The sequence below is a fragment of the Mus caroli genome, chromosome 3 (genome assembly GCF_900094665.2).
Source record: "Mus caroli chromosome 3, CAROLI_EIJ_v1.1, whole genome shotgun sequence".
Classification (NCBI taxonomy): Eukaryota; Metazoa; Chordata; class Mammalia; order Rodentia; family Muridae; genus Mus; species Mus caroli.
Genome location: NC_034572.1, coordinates 127,618,751 through 127,630,054, shown reverse-complemented (window position 1 = coordinate 127,630,054; position 11,304 = coordinate 127,618,751).

Here is an 11,304-nt window from a genome sequence, read left to right as displayed (position 1 = left end):
AGAGAGAGAGAGAGAGAGAGAGAGAGAGAGAGAGAGAGAGAGAGAGAGAGAGAGAGAGAGAGAGAAACAAGATCAATTTCAGAAACAGAAAGCGAAAGATGTATACCATCTCAGGAGAAACCAGAGTATACTACAGTATTTTGAATGGGTAACCTGAAGACATAATTATGATAATAGGACTAATGTGAAGGACTTCTTTAATCCAATTGAAGTGCTATTTGGTAGGTGGAATCACCAATAATCAATTTAACAATGAAAAGTTCGTAAAGTCAAGACTCATCAAAAAGTCCATAGTTGACAATGATCAGCTGATATGTATCTGGGACTATGCTATATGATTTCATAATCCTCAATCCATGTATGTCCCTAATTATTCTGCCATTAATGTATTCAGGAAATAACAACTGTATCCAAGCTTATGTATTGTGTTATGTTTTACTAAGTTCCTTACTACTGTCCTTCTATCCCTACCTCTGCATCCACTCTGGATACCCTTATCCAGTGACTAAGAATGTTTCAATCATATACTACTCTTACAATGTAAATTTTGACACAGCAAAACTCTCCACTGGCCTACCCAAATCTGTATTAAACTCGACTATGCCTTAGACTCTCTTTTCTTGTTTAGCACAATTTACAATCCCAGGTAGCTCTCACATCTTTCTCTATGTCTCCACTGAATCACCTACATCTCTAACCCATCCATGGCACCTTCTGGGGGGACCCAAGTAACTTGAGTGGTATGAGATTACAGTGAGTTGATAGGGAAAAAATCTTAGATGTGGCTCACAAGCCACTTACTCTGCACAGAGCGACAGAGCTCATGGCACCAGTCTGAACTGATGACATTCTCACAGTGTGGTGACAGGCAATGATCAGCTTTGCAGGAGTCACTGATCAGGGATTTGAAAGGCAGAGGAGTTGTCTGGTGAAGTTAAACTACATTCACACTAACAGTCTGCTGGAGCAAAGAAACCAAGACCCATTAACAAACTTGCCCCAACTGTGTCCAAATATAAGAGCAGCTTAATTTAATATTGGACCAACAATCTGATAGACTCAAACTGCAGAGATTTCAAAACATCGACCAAACCCAGATTTGTGTTAAACCAAAAGGCCAGATTTAGAAAACCTAGGATCCTTAAATGTGGATGTGAAAATGCAGACCAGCCCTCCAGGGGCTCACATTTCTGTGCAATTCTCTAATCCCTCAGAATTTGGGAAGGAGGCTTACCACAATCTAACACTAGAGAATGGTGCAGAGGACCCAGGTCTTCAAGGCAATATTAACTGTATACACGTCTTCTTGACTTCAGGCACCAAAACCAAATTCGATTCTAACATTATCTAGCTGAGAGTTGCTGGACTTTGTAAAAAGAGAGAAGAAATTATTTTCCAATGGACGATCAAAAGTTAGCTGCCATAGACATAAAAGAGCCCAAGAAGTACTTCACCCATGGGTTATTTAACAAAGTGCTGGAAAGGAAGAACAGATAAAGAACAATTTATCTACCTGAGAGTATTTTCTGCAGACATAATTTTCTTCCAATTTAACACCCTGACAATAGTCCTGAAGGATCAGACAAGCTTGCTGCTCTTAAAAATCAGCTCCAGCAGCTCTCTCATGAAGCCATGCTGCAGAACAATACCCTTCCAACCAAATTGTCCATCCTACCATGCACTGTTTACCCATGTCTGCCACCCATGATGCTCTGAAATTCCCCCACCTTCCACTCTTCCTCATGACAAGATTTTGGTTTGTGCATTTTAAGTCTCATAGTCCTTGTTCCTAAATGGACCCATAAGACTTTATAGGAACAAATACATGGAATACAACTCAAAACTAAGGCCTGGAAATGATAGCATACCCTGAAGGCTAGAAAGAGAAAACCTATCCTAACCCATAGTGAAAACTGGACGATGTAAGTTGGGTATTGAACATAAACAAATACTTTGACATTAAGATAATTTTGGATTGAGAGTAGGGGCAAAACTATTAAGAATCAAAGATTTCCTACAGGGGTGCCCTCCTCAGCTTCTTCCAGCTTTTCCCTAATTCAACCACAGGGGTCAGCAGTTTCTGTTCATTGGTTGGGTGCTAAGATCTGCATCTGACTCTTTCAGCTGCTTGTTGGGTCTTTCAGAGGGCAGTCATGTTAGGTCCCTTTTTGTGAGCACTCCATAGCCTTAGTAATAGTGTCAGGCCTTGGGGCCTCCTCTTGAGATGGATCCCACTTTGGGCCTGTCTCTGGACCTTCTTTTCCCCAGGATCCTCTCCATTTCCATCCCTGCAGTTCCTTCAGATAGGAACAATTATGGGTCAGAGTTTTGACTGTGCGATGGCAACCCCATTCCTCACTTGATGCCCTATCCTTCTGCTGGAGGTAGGCTCTACAAGTTTCCTCTCCCCAATGCAAGGCATTTCATCTCCCCCCCCCCTTTGAGTCCTGAGAGTCTCTCACCTCCCTGTACCAGCAGCCTCAATTAATCTGGACCCACTAAATCTCTCAGACACTGGATCACCAAACAGGCAGTAGACACCAGCTGATATGAGGCCCCCAACACATATACAGCAGATAAGTTCTGGGTCTGGGTTCAGTCAGAGAAGATGCACCAAACTAACCCTCAAGAGACTGGAGGCCTCAGGGAGATGAGAGCTGCAAGAGGGAAGCAATCATCCTTTGTTAGGCAACTCTGATTTGATCCAAAACATCTATGAAATGAAAGCTACAGAGGAGTGGCTTAATTGGGTTGGAAACTGGTGGGAAGGTACTGGTGTGGCCAATGACGTTCATCCATTTCCTCAATCTAAGGACAATCCTAAATGAGCTTTTGAAGAGGATGGTCACGTGACTGTATGAGAGCCTATTTTCCTTTTGTTATGAGGTTGACAACACATCTGCTATTGGGTTTGAGACATACCTATATCAGTTTCCATGGCTAATGTAGAACTTTTCCTAGAAATCATCAGGAAATACATTTATGAGCTGCCAGAGCATCATTTAGGAAATACCTTTTACTGCTGCAAGAGTTGCTTTGGATCCATTCAGAATATTGTGACAATCTATGCAAACTTGTAGTTTTGAACAAGAAACTCAAGGCAAAACTACAAAAAAATCTAGCTTTGATACAATCGTGGCAGATCCCTTCAAACTCTGTGATGATCTGCTGGCTGAGATTCTCAAGATCCTCCTGTGTACAGTCTCTGATTCTTTCCTGGCTCCACTATGAAAAGTACAATGGGGAACTCCCACTGCCTCCTTCCTAAGTGCCTGCTGCTATGTGAGAATCGAGCAACAGAATGACTTTCATGGAGAAGGTGAGAAATGTGATCGATGTGCTGTGTTTTGACTTTTGGTTCCAAACATTTAATGAGAAGGGGTGGAATCAGCTTTACAGCGAAGTATTAAGGGCCTATCATGGCTGCCCAACAAGCAGCTGAAAGAATCACATGCAGATATTTACACCCATTGGTTAATGGACAGAAGCTGGTGACCCCTGCGCTTGAAATAACAAAAAGCTGGATGAAGCTGAGAAGGAGGGCAACCCTATAGGAAGACCAGCAATCTCAACTAACCTGGTCCCTGGGATCTCTCAGACAGGCAGCATACACCAGCTGATATGAGGCCCTCAATACATATACAGCTGAGGACTGCCAGGTATGGATTCAGTCAGAGAAGATTCACCTAACCTCGAGAAACTTGGGGCCCCAGAAATGGGGAGGTCGGGGGTGTGTGTGTGGGATGTAGAACAGTCAGAGGGTAGACTGAGAGAGGATTTTAAGAAAAGATTAAAGAATTTTAAAAAGGTTAAAAATAAAGAATCAAAGATTTTTTAAGTTGTATATATCTTCAAAATCTGAGGTGTTGACTTATGCATCATTTATATTAATATAAAGATGATTATACTAAAAGACTTCAGTAAACAATGATGGGTAACAAAGATCATTAATTTTTTTCCATGTTGTCTTGAAGCCTAGTCAGTGTCACTGCCATTTAGCAATATCGGCAGTATTTAAATCAAGACAATGTAGCCTTCTTGAAGTGGTTAATATATTTATAAAGAAATGCTCTGAAATCATGAGTCTATTGGTGCCAGATGAAATATCACTAGGTAATAATTAGAGTCCCATTTGCCACCAGAGGATAAGGCATTTCTAATGCTGAATTCCATGAGAGAGTAGGAAGGCTTCTTTCAACACTGGAAAGCAAGTTTGTTTACTTTAGATATTTAGAAGGATTTCCTAGAAACATAAGTTTGCTTACAAAATGAAAAATACATATTTTATCAATCATGCTATTATCAAAACATAAACTGAATTAAGTCATGCTTATATGAAGAACATCTGAAATAGATGATAGATGAGGCTTATTCCAAGGAACACGCACACACACACATACACACACATACACACACATGCACACACATACACACACACACACACACACACACACACACACACACACCTTTTCCAATGAAGCCATCTAATAGTTTGAAATTATGTCAGTGCTTATGGGACCCAAGTTTGTTGTCTGTAGGAAGTTGGTCTTTAGAAATGACTAGAACACGGAATGATTCATGGAATTGGCTCCCCTCTCCTAAAGAAGCCCTATTTAAGTACTGACATAAGCGATTATGGTAAATGTTATAGATCAATAAAAATCATTAGTGACCTGGATGTGGTGGCACCTGGATGATGACATAGGAAGATGACAAGTTCTAACCACCATGGACTACACAGTTAATCCCCCTTTTCCCAAACAGAAACAAGACAAACACACGGCTAAATACTAATGATAGATATTTGAACAATATAACCTCAATAAGATTTTTACTCAAATTCAGTTAGGCTTTTAAATACTTATATTTACCAGTGTTATCAATGATGTAAACATGAGAGCGCTGACTTTAGAATGAATACCATTTCCTTTTTAAAACTGGGCATTCATATATCTGCATAATTACAACTCACTAATTTATCAAAATGTCAAATACTTTAAGAATTCATAAACACAGATACATAGTAATAAGTCTAAGGATTTATCTAAGATGTTACATTTAGATTTATGATTACTGTAATATACAAATGACAACATTCTCTACAAATGTGTTTATAGGTCAGCCAGAACAATAAATAAAAATAAATAGATAAAAAGTGAAATAAGGAGATTTCACAGCAGCGTCTCTGCATCACGGTTTTCACATCAATATCCTTAATGAACCTCTTCCTATCTTAGTCACTCAAATTGTTTCTTAGTACTGAAGTTTAAACAGAAACTTAATTCAAAATTTTAATAATAGTTATTTCTTAGCATTGTTTGTTTAGGAATTTTATTTTAAACATGAATTTTAATCCCTCTGTCTATTTTAGATAAAAAAGACAAAAATCACATATACTTTTATAGTTTTTCTTCTATATTAAAGAATAAGAAAAGGGTTCTGTAAGTCTAGAAGTACAGGATAAAACATGTCTTTATAAGGCAAATAAATACTTTTAGTTGCATTTTTTTAATTAAACATTTATATGTGTGGCTACAGATTGAACATAGGTTCTGATACTTGAGGATACTGCTTTATTTATCTGAGAATATCCCAGGCCTTGGTAACTGTGCTCTTCTTCCTTTGCATTGTGCTGAGACCTTGTGAGATTTCATTTCATTCTGTCTGTTCTGTGCCTGCACCTCTAACTGCCTTAATGAGTTCCCACTTGCCTCTGGACACTCACTCTCCTCTTTCAACTGTCGGATTACCTTGAGTCAGTGATTCAGGGACAAGTACAACTGCCTTGCTGAGCCAAACCAGGGTAATTTTTTTTTGTCCCACTCTCTGTAAGAAATCACTGGAAAATAAGAACCTCTCTTGGTGCTGAGTAGTCAAAATGGTATTACAGAATGTTATTCCTGGAATGGATCTTGTTACCAATAAGAGCAATAGCCGTGATTGGTTGAGGATCATAGTGTGTCACCTAATGAGCACATCTATTTAGGCTAATCTTGTGGAGAACAGGAGAAGACAGCGAAGTAAGGCTGACATAGATTTTAGAGAAACCACAGCCATGCCTGCAAAACCTCAACAAACATGAACCTGCTCATATTATAAAGCACCATTGAAATCAAATGCTTTCATGTGTCTTTATCGCTTAATTGACAGCTGCCATTCAAACAAACCATACATTACCAGGATGGCTAAACTTTAATTAAAAGGTACTTGGCAAATAGATTGGCATCTTATTTTCTAAAGAATTCCTGAAATATGCCTTTTAAGCTAGTACTGTCTTTCAAATGCTTACTAACAGTCTTCCATTTTACATGTAAGTCAACCTTGTCCACTCATTCATATCAAGTATGTAACGGTTATCCCAAAGGACCTCTTATATACTGGATTTGAATTTATCCCTGCTAGTGTCAGATCATGTGATTTCTTTCTTCATGGCCATGAGTCCTTCCTTCCTCAGACGTATCAAACTGACCAAGATGGCCAGAGCAGGCATACTCCATCTGCACCATGTGCTTCATTTCTGGAGGTTCGACTTGATTGTCTCCTGTATTAATTATATCTGTTGACATCACTAATCAGGGTTTGGATGCTGTCCATCTTTCCAGTGACAGCTCACGCTGAGCTCCGTTTCATCTTCGTAAGTTGGGACTCACATCTCATCTTTCTGAGTTTGCGGGTTGTTAGTTTTCGTGAGATGTATGCTGAGAGGTTCAAGAATGCGGCCATCTGTCTGGACATTTTATTTTTTTAACTGCAAAGTTGACAGTGATAGCATTCTGGAGCTTTGCATCCACACTGCATGGGGCTAGGTGATACTTTCAGCTTTGTCAATGTTTCCAACTTTCTCTCCCAGCAAGCTTAGCATGACACACTCCCTATTGAGAAGTATGCTTCTATTGTTATCAAATGATGGTATAAAGTCAAAAAGGGGCCAATTTTGTTTCTAGAATAAGGATTTTCTCTTAAGCAGGATTATATTTCTGGAATAAGAATTAAGTTCAAGATGTAAGGATGCTGAAACCAGAAAACCATCGGCTTCATCTAACACAGTGGTTTAATAATGGAACAGCAAATATAATGAAAAGCAAAACTCTATAAAAACCATGTTAGAGTTAGTGGCACAGGCCCGATTTGTATTTTGTGACTTTGGTGTTCTTCTGTTACTTTTCTGAAAACAGCTCATTTCCCATATAAATCCGTTGTTTGCATCCTATATAATCAGCATTAGCACCGACTTCTGTGAGGAAATGGGCTGACTAGAATGGGTAGAATATTGCTGGAAAGCTTATCAAATTGATTGCGAGTAATAATCTTCATCTCCAAAACGGTTCACACAGCCCTTGTCACGGGTAAAAGGCATTGCACGTGTCTGCCTGTTGTGTGTGTTTATGCATATACATGACTAATTAATAAAAATGAATCTTCTGAGTTAACCAAATCGAGTTATCAATTATACAGAAATTAATGACTCTATTAGGATTCCAACTAAGATCTCAGTTTCTCTGCTTCCTCCTGCTGATGCTATCTTATCCATTAACCCTTCAATAAAACCTTCCTGGGGGTGCTCATTGGCAGCTCTCCTTCCTTGTCTCCAAGGTCTTAGCATCCTTTCCTTTTTTTGTTCTTTACTGTTAGGCCTTCCTTCTGTTATTTTCCCTTTTGTTCATATTCTTCGCTAGTTTCCTTTGCTTCTTATCCAGTCCCACTTTTCTTATCATCCTCTCCTAATTTTCTCTGAATAACTCTTCATCCGTCCCCAAGATGATGAAAATGCACACCACCACCTTGCTCACACACACTGATTAAGCACAGCCTTCTTTAGCCTCCGTCAGAGCTGTTTAAAGGATAGGCATATGATTCTAGTGGGCCACTAAGATCCACCGAGACAAAATTAATTGCTGCATCGCTGCCAGAATGAAGAGGAATGAAAATGATCATATTCAGGAATTCCTAAAGACAGAAAATCCCAGGGATGTTCTAGGACACAGTGTGAACATGTGGGGGTCACTGGAGGGATATAGAGAGCAGGAAATGTCTGCCTCTTGATTTAGTCTTTCTTCAACCTTTCCACCTTTGACATAACTCCCCCGTCTTTGTTTAACCTCTTATCCGTGATGCACTTTCCACCTCCTTTGTGCCATAACTATGGAATTATTCTGAACTGTTCTGCTCTAACAGGTACTATTTAATCTTTAGCAAGTTAAGAAGGATAGTTATATAGAATTTAGCTATCATATCTGTGGATTCCAGAGCTGAATTACAGAGATTGGCAAAGTAGGAGACAAGGCTATGGAGAGATACATATATCAATTTTAGAGTATGTTATTCATTTTTTTTCACTTGCCATGTACAATTCTTATGAATTACCATTTTTCTGTAAGCATCCCCCTAGTGTGTTCTGCTTACTTCATGTCTAGGGAAATTCCCTTTCAAACTCCAGGTTGTCCTATGGAAAGCTATTTCCTCATAAGTCTCTGAAAAAATTAGTACGTGGTCTACTAAATTAGACCTGCCTGCAAGTCGTGTGTTACTTTTGTTTTTAAAGTAATCATATGAGATAGTTGTCAGGCATGTGTCAAGCTATGAAGAACAACTGGGCAAGGAACCTTGTGGTAGCATGACTGGAGTAACATTTCCAAACAGTCCCTGCCTTAACATTTATAAAGTAAGACGTATAGAGCCCATGCCATAAACAAAATAAAACTTTATCTCCAATAGAAATTGATATCTTCGGGTCTACTTCAGGTAGTCACTTAGAACCGACTAGAGGAGTCTAACTTAAAGCTACTTGATGTGCATGATGACCACAGATGTGACATCAGTTTAATGCAGTCTCAGTCTTCTGAAGACGTAAGAGAATCAAGGCAGTTTCAAAAGCATCAATCAGAAGCAGGCTTGTTTGCATTATTTCCAATGAGAACAAAAAGAAGGTATACGTAGTCTACGATTTGGAGACGGCAATGTACAATATTGACAATGTATATGATGATGACTGATAAGAATGAATCATCCCTCCTTCTGTACACAGTGTCAAGCTGGAATACAGGTCCCCAATTTAAAAACTGATTAGAATGAAATTAAAGATACAGTTATTGTAGGGGAGTCCCAGACCTGCCCTTAGCTGTCTGTCCTAGACCACTCATACTCAGCGTGTCAAGAAACCCCCATATGTCAAACTTAGTATGTCTATAACCAAAGTATAACTTTCCCTCCTGTCAGCAAATGGTGACTTCTCCAGGAAAAATCCAGGACATTACTGCTAAGTCTTCTCCTCTTGACACATTTAATTCTTTGCATGTCTACAGACTTCTTGCCTTTACTAATTTACATGATAAACTGAGCCAGCCTGGTTCTACAGTTTTCACTATCACTATCCTGATTCCATGTGCATGGCAATAATTTTAAGCCACTGACCCTTCCTACCACCTTGGCCATTTACACTTTAAAGGTCATGTATAGTTCTTGGGATTCCCCTCTTACTATCAGTGACTTATGGTTAGTCGTTTCAGCAAATCCCCAGATGTGATCAACAGGGTCCTTTGTGATCGGACCCTGCAATCTCATGACCTGTTTCCCTTCTCTCTAAGTTCTAGTCACTTAGTCTCATGGTCTTTATATATACAAGACAGGTTTTTCTTCTCAGCATAGGACATGTCCAGAGTTTTCCCTTTCTGCCTGGTGTTACCTTTTCATTTATTAAAGCTACAAATTGAGACATCTCTAAGTATTTAGATGTGCACTTAAACTTTACACATATAAATATTTTAATAGAATATAAATATATCAAATATTCAAATGATGTGAAGTAATGCACCCGGGGAACAAACTGTATGCACAATTTTAATACAGGTCTTAAGACACAATAAATCAAAACGGGACCTCAATTAAAGAGTGCTTACAAAGTCCAAAAGTTGCTGCATAGTTTCTCTGATTCTCAGAGAACACATTAAGCACTTATAAGATGCTACATCTCTGCATTCAATTCAACCACACAGTAACAAAGATATATTTTTCACTGTAGATTTTTAATAGCCTATGCTAATACTTAGTATTCTGGGCCACAACCTAAACTGGTGAATATAAATGCACATAGGTACAGAAAAAGACTTAATTATAAATACTCACAGGTACACACACACACACACACACACACATCCATTCTCTATGTGAATGAAATATTTAAACGAAAAGCAAGAAAAGTTCTTAAAGTATATGATAAAAATTTCCAGATGAGCATATTTTATGATGTTATCAAAGGTTAATTAGAATAATTTAATTTTATTTACTTTTTAATACCTCCCACCAATGTGAAGCTTTCCTTCAGTCCCAGGATCACTTTTCAGAATGGCTGCAATCAGAAGATAGATAGGGAATGAAACCAGGCACCACATTCTCCTATCAGAAATCGATAAAGCAGTCACGCAATTCAACTGTGTATTAACAAGACTTTGTACTTAAGGTAGACTTAAGTCTAGTTGTGAGCAGCAGCATTCCTGGAAAGATATAGTAAAGTACTTCCAATTTGCAAACTGGAACACCTGTAAGACACGATCATGTTCACCACAACCCTGGAAGGGAAGATTTGACTGAACATGTAATTTGGTTAATGCCTCACAATACATGCAAAGTAAGAAACATTAACTTGAGAACTGACTAAATAAATAATCTAATATAAAAAAATATCTGAGTTGTGAAGGACACAAAAGGAGATCTCAAGCCAAGATATCAGAAGAAAAGACTGGAAGCACAATTCTCAAATAAATAAGTTTTTTGTTTAACTATGCTACTCACACAGCAAATGAAAATTAAATTGTTTATACACTGTGCTTTATCTGAATATTTTTCTTCACACACACACATTATAAAAAGTAGAGTGGGAAAACAAGTTCTACTACATAGGACCATAAACAAAAACTTTTACTAACACACTTGGGAAACTCGTTCTCTGTGTAGAAAACATACAAATTATCTGGCTCAATATTACAAAGTTAGAAATGTTTTAAAAAGCCAGTCCCTTTCTCTCCAAACCTTTGATTTATTCAACTCTTGAAGAATCATCTCATCACTGCAAATGAATCCCAGACATCCATATTCTTGCCAGATTAAAGAACTATTTGCCAAATTCCAATTGAATATATTTAGCATACAAAGAGGCATAGTGACTTACCTGAGAAACAATAGCATATTGGGAAGTTTATCATAATTAGAATTATTGAAGCCCTCTTTCTTGTCCTATATAAAAGTTCATCCTGTTGTCATTTCCAAATATTTTCTGTTTTAATGTTAAACCTTAACAATGCACCCATC